Source organism: Engraulis encrasicolus, chromosome 16 (genome assembly GCF_034702125.1).
Source record: "Engraulis encrasicolus isolate BLACKSEA-1 chromosome 16, IST_EnEncr_1.0, whole genome shotgun sequence".
Lineage (NCBI taxonomy): Eukaryota > Metazoa > Chordata > Actinopteri > Clupeiformes > Engraulidae > Engraulis > Engraulis encrasicolus.
Window position 1 is genome coordinate 46,758,500 of NC_085872.1, and position 14,948 is coordinate 46,773,447.

Sequence of the window (14,948 nt, forward strand, 5' to 3'; positions counted from 1 at the left end):
AGTGTATCGGAATTCCTCCACATGGTTGGATTTGTAGTGATTTTCACCCCTCATTACACTTTTTTAAATTGTATTCAAAAGGGGGGCAACCGCCATTCCAACATACCGCCATTATTTGATTGTGATACCGAGCCATTTCGAGTCATTTGAACATTGTGGCAAGTATGTAAAGGCGCGTGAACAACTTGTGCGTGTTCTAACCCAATTAACATTTGCAACAATGTTGCTACATGAGTGGAAGTGGAGAGAGGGACATAACAATTACAGGATCAGTGTATAATTTAGTGTCTAATTTTGTGACGGTCCAAATGCCCTTACAGGTAGGGTCTGAAAACAGTTCCTGCAAGCTGGGAATGGCGGTATGTCGGAATGGCGGTATGTAACCTCTTCAAAATAGGTCATGATCTAATGGGGTCTGCTCGTTTTTCCGACACCCCATTGGTCCGATGCGTCAATGTTCCGAACATTTCCCATTGATCCTACAGCACTTAGTCTCAGATAACTTTTTACCAATTAAATTAAACCCTTTGTCCCGACAGTCCAATGTTCCGACCAAAAGCTGCTTTAGATCACCGTCATCTCTGAAGCCTGCGCAGTGGTCATGCAGCGGTCTGTGACAGGTTAGGTTTAGGTAACGTTTTGGTCAAGGCACAAATTTAAAACTCAGAAACATTACAATAGCCTACTGACAGGTTAGGGTTAGGAATGGTTTTGGGTAGGGCAGAATCGTAAAACTTGGCAACATTGCATTAATGACAGGTATTGTTTAGGGGTGGTTTTGGTAAGGGCACAGCAAGACCGACTCAGACGGCATCTATGCTCGTCGCAGTGCATGCAGCTTAAGTCTACTTGGCACCGGGAAAAGCAGGACATGGGATGATGACCAACCCCAAAATGCCATCGGTCGGAACATTGAGCTGTCGGAGCAAAGGGTTTAATTGAATTATTTCGAGTTAGTGGGCTGTAGGATCAATGGGAAATTTTCTAATATTGACGCATCGGACTAAAGAGACGTTGGAATAATGACATGCTGCCGATCTCATGGCATGCAGGGGTATTGTCATTGTATAAGGATGTCAGGTATGTAATGAAAATAGGAAGTATATAAACCAGGCTAACTGCAATATTGAAGGCTACGCTGATCATCCTAGTTCCCGGAAATGCAAGCATAGACCGTTAGGTGCTCTACGTACTTGTACAACTTCACTGACCTCTAGTGACTCTGGCAGGCCCCATCTCCAGAAAACTGCGCCCTTAGGACCTGGATGGTGGGGCGCACTGGCCCAGGTATTTCGAACACGGTTTGCAAAAACTCCCCAACCTGGGCACAGGGACTAGGATAAGAAATATCAAATACGTAGAAAGCCTTAAAGCACTCGGCTACTGCTGAGAGTTAAGTGTCATGTTGGAGAGCTCTCCCATTGATTATTAAATACGCCTGAGTGCAGTCACCCAACTTCAGCACATACGGATGCTCCATCCTCTGGTGTCTTGTGAAGTAGTCTGCCATATTTGTTCCAATCTGTAAGATGAATATGTAGGTGTGAGGGAACATTCTATTCTATTCTTCTTTATTTTAGCGTTAGGCCTACATCTATTAGCACTAATACATACGATATTAATGTCTGTGTGAGTAACTTGTTAGGCATGTACTCAGCAAATCAGCAGGGCTGATAGTATTCAGGCTCCATGCCTGATTTCAGGCTTGACAGATTTTGCAAAAATAAAAACATTGATAATAATTAGCCATTAGGCTATTTTTTTTTAAATCTAAGAAAGTGTTACAGTTTCAGGGTTTTCTTCTACTACCACGCTTGAATAATGGTCATACACAGCCTATTAAATGTTTGAATAATGTGTCAAAATAGGACTACGTTACGTCGCTATGCAGTATCTTGTTGTCGTTGTTAGAACAGGGAAAAAGTTCAGGCTCAGGATTTTTTTTTCACTATCACTCCTGTGGTGTTATCATCCACAGCTACCTGAAATACAAGCATAAGCTGTTGAAAAATACAGTTTGCCGTCTGACTCTATTTTAATTTAATATGTAAAGGACATGTATGTCCAATAACAATAAAGCAGAAAGAATGGATAATTGCTGGTAAATATTTGGACGTTGTGAATTACTCCAAGCAGAAAGTCTTCATCATACTCATACTTCTGACTGATTTACCACATTTTTTTTTTTTTAACCACAACAGCCCCCTCTTCTCTGGCTCGAAAGCATAGGCTATAGGGCGTGTATAACCATTTGTTGGCCTGTCACGTTCGTCCAACTCAATCTCTACCTCTATCCATTCAGGCAATTTGGTTGTTAAAAAAACAATGCTCTTCTAAAATGAACAAGTCTGACAGGCGGACAACAGATGAGTCCCTCTATGCCAGTTCCAACCTTTTATGCCCAAATTCCCCCTGGCCTCCTCATAACCTGTCAACGCCCCCCTGAGGATGTGCTTTCTGTTTATAGTCTTATTGCCTATGGAAACTCCAAATAGACTAATGTGGCAGCAGCGAAATATCAAGACAAGTTTTTTCATGTGCAATTTAGGCTATAATAAACTACGCTTGGATTTGGAGAAGTAGGGCCATATGATTTTAACTTTCAAATAGATCAAGTACATTACAAATGACCAGACATTGTTAGTATTTATCAACCTTTAAGCTGGGCACTGTGCGACTTTTGCCCCGATTTCCCTCTATTTGGCATTCGCACAACTTTTTTGGAGTTGGGCCGATTTCTTGGTCAATCGCAGGTCAATCGTGAGTCTCGCATCGTGCAGTGTACATGGGGTAACGACAAGCGATTTCGCCTCACGATCGTGCAATCGCAGGGTCGCAAGAAAATCAAAACGGTTTGAAATTCTGGTCGTGGCTCGTGCATAAATCGCACAGTTAAAGCAGTGCTACGACCCGATTTGACACTTCACATGCACAAATTAATAGGGCCGTGCGATTCGCTGTTGAGCGCGACCTCATCTCCACCTCAGGTGCGCATGTTCCCTCCCCTGCAGACCGGGGAAACATGCCTGTCGCGTCGTACGGTGGAAGCATTTCGCTCGCATCCGACTGTCGGCTCGTGCAGTGTGAGGACGCGAGTTGTGAACTTTTAAACAGTGAAATTCCATCGTGCAGTGTGAGCAGAAGCTTAAGACCCACGAGTGAAAATATCGCAGTGTATGCCCGGCTTTAGTAGGCCTAGGCCTACCCAGAAAGGGCGTTGAAAAGACGGTGAATCATCGTTCTGTTAACCGACCATCTGCCGTTGAATAATCGTTGATCAGCAGCGTTGTTTCAACGCCGTTTTGCTCACATGGTTTTGCGTTTAAACAACGTTGAAAATTGGATGGTGGCCGATGGGGAATCAACCCCTTTCAGGTCTTAATTTGACCATCAATAATGTGGTCGACAAGGTTGAATTTTGGTCGTTCGTAACCCACGTCCTGTTTTATCTACAACAGGAGTCTGTAAAAATGCACCTTAATGGTCTAACATTAATTCATAAACACACTTGAACAACTTTTTCCAAAGTTAATTATTTTATATTTTGGTCAATCCTCTAGTAGCCCTGTACTCCTCCTGGTGCGCTGAAATCTGTAAATGGAAACAGAAATACAAAAACAAAACAAAAAAATTTGTTAGATACAGTCATTGGCTATCGTGGTTTACCAAACGCAAACCTACCTCATTCCTCCTCATCCCGCCATCTCTCTGCGGAGCATATTTAAGCCATTTCTTAATGGCATCCCAGAAAGCAGCGTCGGTGTAATTGCTTCTGTAGAGCGTCTGAAAGAAGAGCATTGTGAAATTACACGAAGGTATCTGTTATTTTTCTGTTGTGTGTTTTTCTTGTTCATGCAATCTACTGTAATCTAGTCTCAAATAAAAAAAAAAAAATAGATTGGCATGTTTCGTGCGACTGTGTGAGCTGACAAACAGTTTACCAAGTCAGCTATTTTTTTGCCAGGGGTATTAGGTGTACTGGAAATGAAGGAATGCATGTCAACTTAGAGAAGAAAATCTGTTGGCGTTGTTTGTTATATAGGCTAGTTTTTCTTCCCCCAATTGTTGCTTTCGTCAGTTCGCCGTCTTCCTCCCCTTCCCAGCCCAGTTGAAATTGCTGGCCAAACAATTCTGGATTAGGCTCCTCATCATTCTCCTAACTGCGTCTCCCGCACCCACCAGAGTGTGTAGACACCTGCAAGAACAAGCAAGAAGCAAGTATTAGAGTATGCAGCACAATAATGAAAAAAACAACATTATAATTTAAGGCTTGAGACTTAGTGTTTCTTTTTATAGATGGCTGGATAGGAAAGACTCGGTAAGTACCATCATCTGTCTCTGTTTCGGGTCTGATTTCAGTAGTGCTTCAGTTCTAATGAACTCCTCCATTGCGGAGAGTAGCAGTTTATATTGGGGGGAGGAATGTTTTCAGTTTCCCTCTGTCTCCCCATCTCTCTCCTCAACGCCCTGATCTCCATTGAGAGCTGGCCCAGGATGTCCGCACTCCAACATATTTTATTTGTAGTTCATTTGGCAGGGACAATGCAGTGCACAGTGTTACAAACATGACATGGCAGAGCCATGACACAACTTACAGATGTGAGTACATGGAAGGTTTATAGCTAGATAGCTAATTTGCAACTTCAGTCCCTGATCAGGCTACCTACTCCAGCATGTCACCTTTCTTTTGCACCCCTTCCCGCACGCCAGGTACTCTGCCACCATGAAGTAGTTATATATTAATCTGTATTAAGACCTCTCCACAGACACAGTTGTAGCTGGTATGGTGAGGACCAGTTGGGACAGCCTTCAGTTTGACCAGACATAATTCCCACGATTCAAAGAGTTTGTACTTTCATCACCACCGTGAAATGCCAATTCCTGTTTGAATGAGAAGCAGATAGCCTGAGTTTTAAGATCTGGTTCTCCTTCACTTTGGCATTGTGCATGCTAATTTGGGCAATACTTTTCTATATTTGTTGTTTGTAATACCAGTTAAATATGGAACCAATTTTGTAATTGTGTCTAATAGATTTATAATAATTTAGCTTACTTATTTGATGTATCTTTATTTATCTATCTTTACCTTCTTTCGACTACTTTTGCTTTTGGAACAATATTTTTGTAGTCTTCGCTCAGACTGTGTCTTTTGACAAGAAAATATAAGGGGTCACTCTGTGGGTGTTCACCTCTCAGCTGGGCAGCAGTGTGAAGGTATCGTATTTCTCTGGGCCGCTGTTCTGCAGGTGGTGCCAGAATTTTGTTGCTCAGTGGAGTTTTATCTAGTCTGGGTAGCAGGGATGAGATCACAATTTTGGCTGTTGGTGCTGTAGTCGTCGCTTTCAGTGCTACCTCCCTCATGGCTTTTCCCACGTCAATCCATCCTGATGATAGGTCGTTTGTGCCTGTGTGTATAATAATGTGTGTGGCATCTGTGAGTCTTTCATCGTCCAATGTGACAGGTCTATTTGGAATGGACTGGGCATGGGCTGACTTGTCGAGCAAAACTTTCACTAGCACAGAGATGACACGATCCAGGCCAGAGGAGTCACTGGCCTTGGCTGCAGTGGAGTGCTGCTGAAAGTGCAAGGGCATCTCAGCGTCCATCAGGCCGGCGGCGTTGACATGCACGTTGTCACTGGGCTTCCTATACACAGTAGGGGCAGGGGCAGCAGCTGTTCCTCTCAAACTGACTTCGAGGTGATACTCATCCAGCATGGCTTGGGCATCCTCAGCAGACTGTCTTTGATCTGAAGGTCATGGCCAGCTCCTTGGATGGGCAGTTTCTGATTAACATTACGTGTTGTCACCAAGCCAGGGTTGTCTAGTGATCAGAGAAGGTCGTCTCAGCCAGTAGTCACACCGACATGTGGCAGAGTGGTATAGAAATCTACTAGTGGGAGAGGGGACAGTGGCAAAGTGTTAACGTAGCAGACTGTAGATTAACTCTAGGTTCTGAATGACATCAACACCACTATTAAGTGAGTCTCTCTCTCTGTGCTACGCGCCGCTCCATCTGGATGAAAACATCCGTGACTTTGACGTAGAAATCCTCATTGCCTTTTCTTAGCTTCCGAAGCACATGTGCCAAATTACCCCAGACAGAGACTCGATAGCAATAGTTGACCAGACTGGATACAACTGCACGACTCTTTTTAGAACAGAAAATGACCTCTCCACGGACACAGTTGTAGCTGGTATGGTGAGGACCAGTTGAAGCAACTTGGATGTTTCAGGGACAGCATCCATCAGTTTGCTCTTGACCAATTAAAGAAGCTGTACGGGGGTTTTGCATTCATCCGTTACTGCTTGTGAGCGATACAGTCCGACGGCATCAGCCTTCAGTTTGACGAGACATAATTCCCACAATTCGAAGAGTTTGTTCTCTCTCTCTCTGATAATGCACTGCTCCTTCTGGATGAAAACATCAGTGACTTTGACAAAGAAATCCTCATTGTCTTTTCTTCGCTTCAAAAGCCTCTCCTTCCCAATAGTGATGGTTGACCGGTGCGGTTATGACTGTACGTTTTGATTCTTTTCAGAGCAGAAAATGACCTCTCCACGGACACAGTTGTAGCTGGTATGGTGAGAGCCAGTTGGGACAGCCTCCATCAGTTTGTTCTTGGCAGCCTTCAGTTTGACCAGACATAATTCCCACGATTCAAAGAGTTTCTACTCTCAGCACCACTGCGTAACGCCAATTCCTGTTTGGATAAGAAGCAGGTTGCCTGAATGAGACATTTTAAGATTTCATGGTTCTCCTTCACTTTGGCATTGTGCATGTTAACGTTAAGCCGGTGCTGTTCACTCAAAGCTACATCTACACAAGGCCCCAATTTCTAACATTATAAATATCGTAATTTGTGATTTTATAAACCTTGCATCATGTTGTTTTCGCTAGAAATTTGATACGTGTGTCTTTTTTAAGGTCTCTGAGATTATTTGATGTGTACAAACAACTTAATTTAGGTGTGATTTGGTTTGGGCACTTCTTTTCTACCCAATGACCTATATTTCTATCATTAAAAAGTGCATAGAGCCAACAAACTTTGAGATCAATGCGCATATGTTACGATGTTGCCTGTTGAAAAGTGGAAGCAACAAGTAAGACACGTCTTGTAAAGATAGAGCCTTTTTTAAGCATTACATCTTTATTTATTTTTCTTCAGTCTGGTCGTTTACTACTGAGGTAATTTTGTTTTTAATCGGACATGACGGCGCCTGGAAAGGAGCAGAAGGTCTGAACAAACTCCACTGTATCAATCTGGGAGGTATAGCCTCAAACAGTGATATAAAGTCGTTCATTGCGGATTACTTCATTGAAGATGAAGATGGCGTTGACAACGAGTCAATCTTGGATGAATCCGACGAAGATTATGAAGGTAAGGTTGGCAGGAACAAACTAAATGTGATTAACAGTAACAGCACTGAATCTGACTTCCAGTTAGCCTGCCGTGACTGCTCTGTCAGCGTAACATCTGTCTTGTGGCGATGGGATTTTCGGTTCTTCTTCGAGATGCGGTTCAATTGGCTCTTCTTACTATGGAGAGCCGGCTCTTTCGGCTCCTGATATATATGTCTACTGTACATTATTAATAAATTAATAGATTTGATTTTATTTTTCAACATTTTGTTTCATTATTGACACTGTGAAGCACTTTGGGCAGTTTATACTGTGTAAAAGTCTTTATGAACTACACTTTTATCATAATCAGTCGTTAAATAATGACCCAACATACCCAAATACAAAGTAAATAAAAAAGGTATTAATACATACTATGCATTTCTGATCGCTGTGAGTGTGTCTGTAACACCTGCTCTATCCACTGGCACGTTTAGAGGATACACACAATGAGAGGGAGGGGGAGAGAAGGACAAAACAAACAAAAAAACAAAAACGGCTCCCCAAAAAAAGTCCCAAAACGGCTCCCATTGCAGAGCCAGTTCCTGTCGTTCACTTCAAAGAGCCGGCTCTTAGAGCTGAACGGTTCGCGACCGACACATCACTACTGTCTTGTGGCGATGAAGATGGGGATCAGTTTGAACTAATGACAATGTATAAACAGATTTGTAAGAGGGGTTGTTTGGTGATGTGTTGCTTTTGCTATCACCTTAAATCCATGTGAGGTAAAACTCATCAAGTTTGTTAGTCAAGTCAGTTCGCTAGCTTGGTTTCAGTCACTGACTGCTCTCTGCTTCCTCTGTTTGTCGTCTCCCCTGATCTCATTTAATAGTCACCATGACTTGAGCAAAATGCAGACACATGATTGACAACATTTTGTGATACTTTATACTATTACTACTATTACTACTTCTAGCTCTACTGATAAAAATAACTATATCCTAATTATAATGACATAACGTGACTCCAATGAAATAATGTAGGGCTACATGATCTGGTAACATAACAGATGCTGATTAGTGACATCATTTTACATGATATTGATACATGATGACATATAACTGTAGTTTAAAATATACATTTGTATATTCTTGCTTTTTTCAGACTGTGAGCTGGAGGATGACTTGGACTCTCCTGTTTTGGTGGTTGAACCCCAGGATGCTAGTTTGGTGGATCTCAAGAGTCAAGGCCAAGATGAGGACTTCGCTCCCAATGCTGGAAGTCCAGACATGAAACTGCAGATGGGATTTGTCTGCAACTGCAAATACTTCAATGGTGGAAAATGTAGTTCAGCTTTCAAGGAGGAATTGCTGTCACTAAGGATGAGGCATTTAGAACTGGACAGTACTGCACTAGATCTGATCATTTTAGCCCAAATTAGAAGTAGTGGGGTCGTAGGCATGCACAATTTTTCTCAGTCATTTCAAATTGGTGTTTTTAAGTTTGGTTTTCACTTCCAAGTTGAAGTTTAGGGTCTATAGAACAATTTGGGTTCGAGTGTCAAACACACAGATAACAAAATGGCCTGCGGGGGGCGCTCTAAAATATATAAACTTCTATAACTTTTTATTAGTTTAACCAAATTTAACATATGATGTATGCATGGATTCATCATTACGAAGAGGAGCTGGTGAGCTAAGTATTTGGTTACCGGATTAAAGACACTATGTAATAAACACAAGATATGCTGTTCCACAAGATATAACAAGGCAGTATTCTCATGGCTGTAGCGATGTGAAATATCACCACACTAAATACTATGTCAGCCTTGACCATGTGTGTGTGTGTGCTTTTCCACCAGCCTAACTTATGTGTCTGTGCACATGCAGGCTACGGAAATACATAGATATATGGATAATACATCATGAATGTTATTACACATTTATATAATCAATACAAAATATTTTTTAGTATTATTAATTGCAAGCTATTGTGAGCCAATAGCAACTTAATCAAAGTTCTTTTTTTTGGCAACACTGCCGGGGAGCTAAACATCCATTAATGCAGGCCCCTTGGTATAAACAGTGTTGCCGATAGATTTTGCGACTTTTTGACAACCCTGGCGATAAAAAAACCTCATTTAGCGCCTTTTTGGTGCTTCTGGCGACTTTTTAAAATGTGCATTGTCGGTGACAAATTCATAGGTTTTCCACATTTTTTTGTGACTCTGCGCCGCCGTCAGAAGCATTTCCCACGGTTTATCAAGGCTGCAGATTAGCTCTAATCTCCAAAAAGAACGAAAGTATGTGGGCACGTTTTCTGTAGATCAGCATAACGCCATACGCAACGTCATCTAGCCACTTTTCAGCGAGCCAATAGCAACTTAAGCTGATTTTCTTTTGGCAACACTGGGTATCGAGACCACACTGTTCTGGCCTGTTTCAATGCAGCTGGGGAGGACATACCACCTTTCATCATCTACAAGAAACAGTTCCCTGGCGGCCAGAACACTGAAGAAGGGCCGCCCAACGCCCTCTATGGAAAATCGCCGGTCTATGGAAAATCGCCGGCGGGGTAAATAGACAGTTAGTTCCTGCGATGGTTCCAGCACTTCCTCCAGCATGCAACACCAGTGCCTCCTTACCTGACGATGGAAGTCGTTGGTGCAGCGAAGGAGGCTAGTGTCGTGCTCTTGCATCTTCCGCCGCACACCTCCCATGTCCTACAGCCCCAGGACGTGGGCTTCTTTGGCCCTTGACAGGCAGATTTTTGCCACGGTGGCAAAAAATTTCAGAAACATTTATATCACTACTCAGACTGAATTTGCCAAAGTTTTCCACCACCCGGACCAGCTGGCTAAGGCAAGGGGGGTTGTGCAGACAGGCGGGATTTAGAGAGAGTGGCATCTACCCCCTTGACAGGAATGTGATCAAGTCCAGCCGCCTCACTGCCTCTGGCCACGGCAGCAGCAACACCACCACCAGTCCGTCCTCCCCCCAACATCGCCCTCCACCTATTCCTTCATGGAAACCATAAACAACACCAATGGTCCAGCCGCCTCGTTTCCTCTGGACGCAGCAGCAGCAACATCACCAGTCCGTCCTCCTCCTCTCCAGTGACCAGTGTTGACGGCCCTGGCGACGAAAAAAACTCATATAGCGCCTTTATCGTCCCGACCCGAGTTAGCCAACCGAAGACCATACAGAGGACAGTCACTGTTGAGGCCCAGGTAGTTATTGTAGGAGTATGAGAGACTTCTCAGCGAAAGAGGAGAGATGTGCTGCGGCCATAGAGGCTAAGAAGCAGAGGGCCGAACAGCGAAGGGAGAGGGCCAACAACATCGGCACTGGAATCAGAGTCCCCAGCTGCAGACAGGCCAAGCTAGCTCAAAGTGTAACCAAATTATATTTAGCGACTTTTTGACATCCTTGGCGACTAAAAACCTCATCTAGCGACTTTTAAAAACGTGCCTTTTCAGGGACAAAATCACAGTTTTCAACGTGATTGTAAGTGTATATGCCACTGTCAGAAGCGTTTAAGCGTTTAGCTCTGATCTAGACGGTTTAACACAGTCCATTTTTATTATATGAACGTAGACATGTGGGCCGTTTTTTTTGTACAGATCAGTGCGCCGTGCATGCAGCTGTGATGTCATACGTCATAATGTAATCTAGCGGCTTTTGCCGTGTCCAGACAAAGAGCGAACTACGCTGCATGGGTAGCAGAAGTTTCGCCTTGAATTCGCTGTATTCGCTACAGACGCAGCATTGACATGTTTGATTCAGCTAATCACTTAAAGGCTCTGGCTCGACAGCCTGGGACATTCAGAGATATGAACGTTCGAATTGGTTTTCACCGAACAGCATCAGAGCGAATTCGCCTGTGGTTAGATTTAGTTTAACCCTTTTAATGCCAATGTTATTTTGGTGAAAATGCTCGAATTGGGCATCACATATTCAACAGGCTGTGGCTGGACAGGGGTAACAGATAGAGCCTAACTGTAAATTACAAAAATGTTGAGGAAGACCCAAAGTTTATTTTGGGAGTAAATATGCATACCTAATTAGCATATTATGACGTCATATGGGGCGGCCATTTTGAATTTTTAATTAGTAATGGAAAATATTGATAATTATCAATAGATTTTCAATAGATTATTGAATTTATTTAGAAATATGTGGCATCCCATTACTGTCATGTTGTGCACATACATTATGGTCAAGTAAAAAAGTAGTTTTAAGCCTAACATATAGTAAATATTGTAACTAATATTGTAATAATAATAACTAGCAAGAAACGGAATAACTGGGAGGTTGTTGCCTGGAGTGCCAAAAGTGTTTGCATCTACCTGTGACTTTTTAGTCTGTGAAAACCTTTCTCAGACAGGGTAAGCACACATATTCAGTACACATATATGCCTATATAGCCTATTTTACTACACCTGTGACCTATATAGGCTACTGTAGGCCATTTGGATAAGGCGCAGGGGCAATGACCCCTGTATGCATAGGATCATCCTGGATGATCATCAGCATAGCTCAGTGAATGAATGTTACAGATTGTCACTTTTCACAGAACTAATGGGCACAGTGTCAAGATAATGGGCATAAAAAAGGCCTAATTTGTATCATGAGGTGTACCCTTGTGAAATCAGTTTCAGGAAAAGGGGTGGAGAGGCGGAGCAAATCAGCATCACCTCTCCTGTTATCTCAGCTCTATTGACTTATAAACTGCTTCTATTCATTTTGGTATCATAGGCTACTGTTAGGCATACAGACATGGATCGAAAGTACACACAGCCCAATTAGGCCGACGTTGTCACGTTATAGTAGGCCTATACTTTATAAGTAACACCTAAAGTCGGCTATCTGAAGGCGATTAGAAGCGGCACCATCTCCCCTCACGCATAGCGCAGCGCTTTCCTCTCCAGTCTCTCCGGTTCCGCCCCCTCTTCCATGCTGCTTTAGTGACATGACAAACTCTAATAAAGACAGTCCAACCACGGCGACCAGCCCAGTTTTCAACAAGTCTAAAATATTCGTGTTATAGGGTATGCGTCTTCATTTCGCCGTGCGCAACGGTAAAAAAAAAAAAAAAAACGCGGATATTTCCCCAAGCCATGTATCGAATTTCTACGGGATGTACAACGTCTAACAGGATAATCCATTATTTTTTGTAGCAGTGGTTTTCCTTACGGTCTTTCATAGAGGGAAATGACATACGTTATCTTTATGTTTTAGCTTTTTTGCCTACTCCAGCTTAGGGGAAGACGCACGTCAAAGTTCACCACCAAGTGAAATATAGCCTATTTCGATGAACACATGATGACTGCAATCACTTTAGGGGCGACATATGGCATTGTATTGCATATAAAACGCACGACATAGAAATAGTGGTTGCCTATTTAGAGGTTTATTCAGTGAAATTACGCATATCGCCCTGTGGGTTTGGATGACAAACGCTTCTCGCATGTTCTAAGGAAATCCCCCGTAACCATTTACAAGTCGCCAAGCAAACACATTCTCACAACCCCGCAAATGTTCATTAGTTTGTGTTCAGGATCATGTTTCCTAGGTCTACACCGTGTTTCTGTGTTTGACAGGGGAGGTCCCAAACAGCCGATTGATCGTCTGTGTTGCAATCTCAGCAGCAACATCTTTTTTCTTATAATAATGGCTGCAATTACTTGAGGGGCGAAATACGCAATTGCATTGCACACAAAACATCATGACAAGTTGTCGTCTGGGGGCAGGCCAACTTGCTTCAGATTTATTCAGTGAATGAAACCAGTCGCATGCGTTCAGCTCGCCTGGAACAGGGCTTCGCCTTCGCGTCGCGTGTGTTCAAATGGGAACTCCCCTACCTAATGAAGTCTCCAAACAAACCTCTTCTCTCAATCCCGAAACTTTCCATTGAGTTATGGTTAGGATCAGTTATGTTTGTAAAACTGTTTATGTATGTAAAACTGACGCCATGTTTCCCTGTGTTTGGCAAGGGGACCTATTTCACTGCCTATTCGAATTGGCTGTTCTTCTCTGTAGCCACGGCTAAGCTAGCAATAGGAGACGCATTGTCTAAGGCCATATTATAAATGTCTACACATATACAATCAACTTGTGAGAAAATATAATGTCACTAAACATAAACCACAAAGACAAATTGCATTTAGAATGTATGTGGGCTTGAATTAGAGGAAATTATGTGCACAATCTCACAACGCCGATCCTCCTTTGTTTTGAAATAGTGACTTGCAACGCAACTTCCGCGTCTGGGTTTTCAGATGGAAATTACTCGAAAAAAATGCACTAAGAGGGGTCGAAATTCTTAGAAAGGATTGAAGTACCACATGTCTGCCACCCAGTGGAAAGGAGTATGGACAAGATTTTACACTCTATTCGACGTGACAGCCCACCTAATTCAATACCGCGACCTGTCGCAATTTTGCGACGACGGCAGTAAAAGGGTTAATTGACAAAATTCGCTCTGGGCGCGCAAGAAGCCTCGCTCCTGGCGAATTCGCTTTGGTAGCGCAGGTCGCGTGCCCTCCACAGAGAAATAATGATTTCCGTCGCTTCATTTGCTCCTGGTCTGTACATGGCATTTCAGCAATCCAATAGCAACTTCAGCTGATTTTTTTTTTTTTTTTTTTGCAACACTGCTCCACACCTGTGCCACCACCTTCCGCTTCCTCTGTGGCCACACAGAGGACTCCAACCCGTGCCTCTTCCTCCACCCCTGCAGCAGGATTCCCTCGCACCAATGAGGGGTAATGACATTAACATACTTAAATGAAAGGAAACAATTCAGATTACTTATACTAACACAGGGGTTCCCAAACTTTTTTCCCTGCGCACCCCCTTGTACATTTCAATGTGGTTCGCGCACATTTTGGTGTGCGGATGGCCGCGCAAGTATGGATTCACTGCTCATTCACTGCATATTAAGCAGTCGTTTTTGGGGAATCCTCTTTTCGAATAGTCTTGGAATTAAACTACACTTCAGATGGAGCCTTCCAGCATATAATGCACCATACTATTAAAAACTACTTCATGTTCATTAATGCTGGATAAAAACTCACATATCCACCAAGGCTCTATTTAGCTCGCGCACCCCCTTATGGCACGCACCCCAGTTTGGGAAACCTTGTACTAACACATAAAGGCTATTGCAATCCAGAATTAGATTTAACATTTATGTAACCGGGTGAGCGCGGATGGAGACGGAACCATTGTGAGTGGTGAAGCGTTCCACCCGGTCATATTTAAACACCGGACTTCGGGCTTGTTTCGAGCTAGTAGTAGCCAGCTGCGTTGGATCTGTTGGGCTCCGAAGAGTTGGCTGTGCCTCTGTGCTATCCGCTTCTGGTAAGTATCTGAAACTTTGATATGGGGTTTATTGTTTTTGGGCCGTATGTGATCACATTCCCTTCTCGTTGTGAGCTGCGCTGCTTCGTGCTTTTACAGTTTTGGACTGCAGTCGCTTCATGCGGTTATGCCAGGTGCGTGTTTTGCTTCTCCCTCTTCCACTGCTTCTCTTGGGCATTTCAGTTATAGTAGTTTCTCATTCGATCTCATTCTCGACAGATCGGTGCATTGCTTAAGCTCCT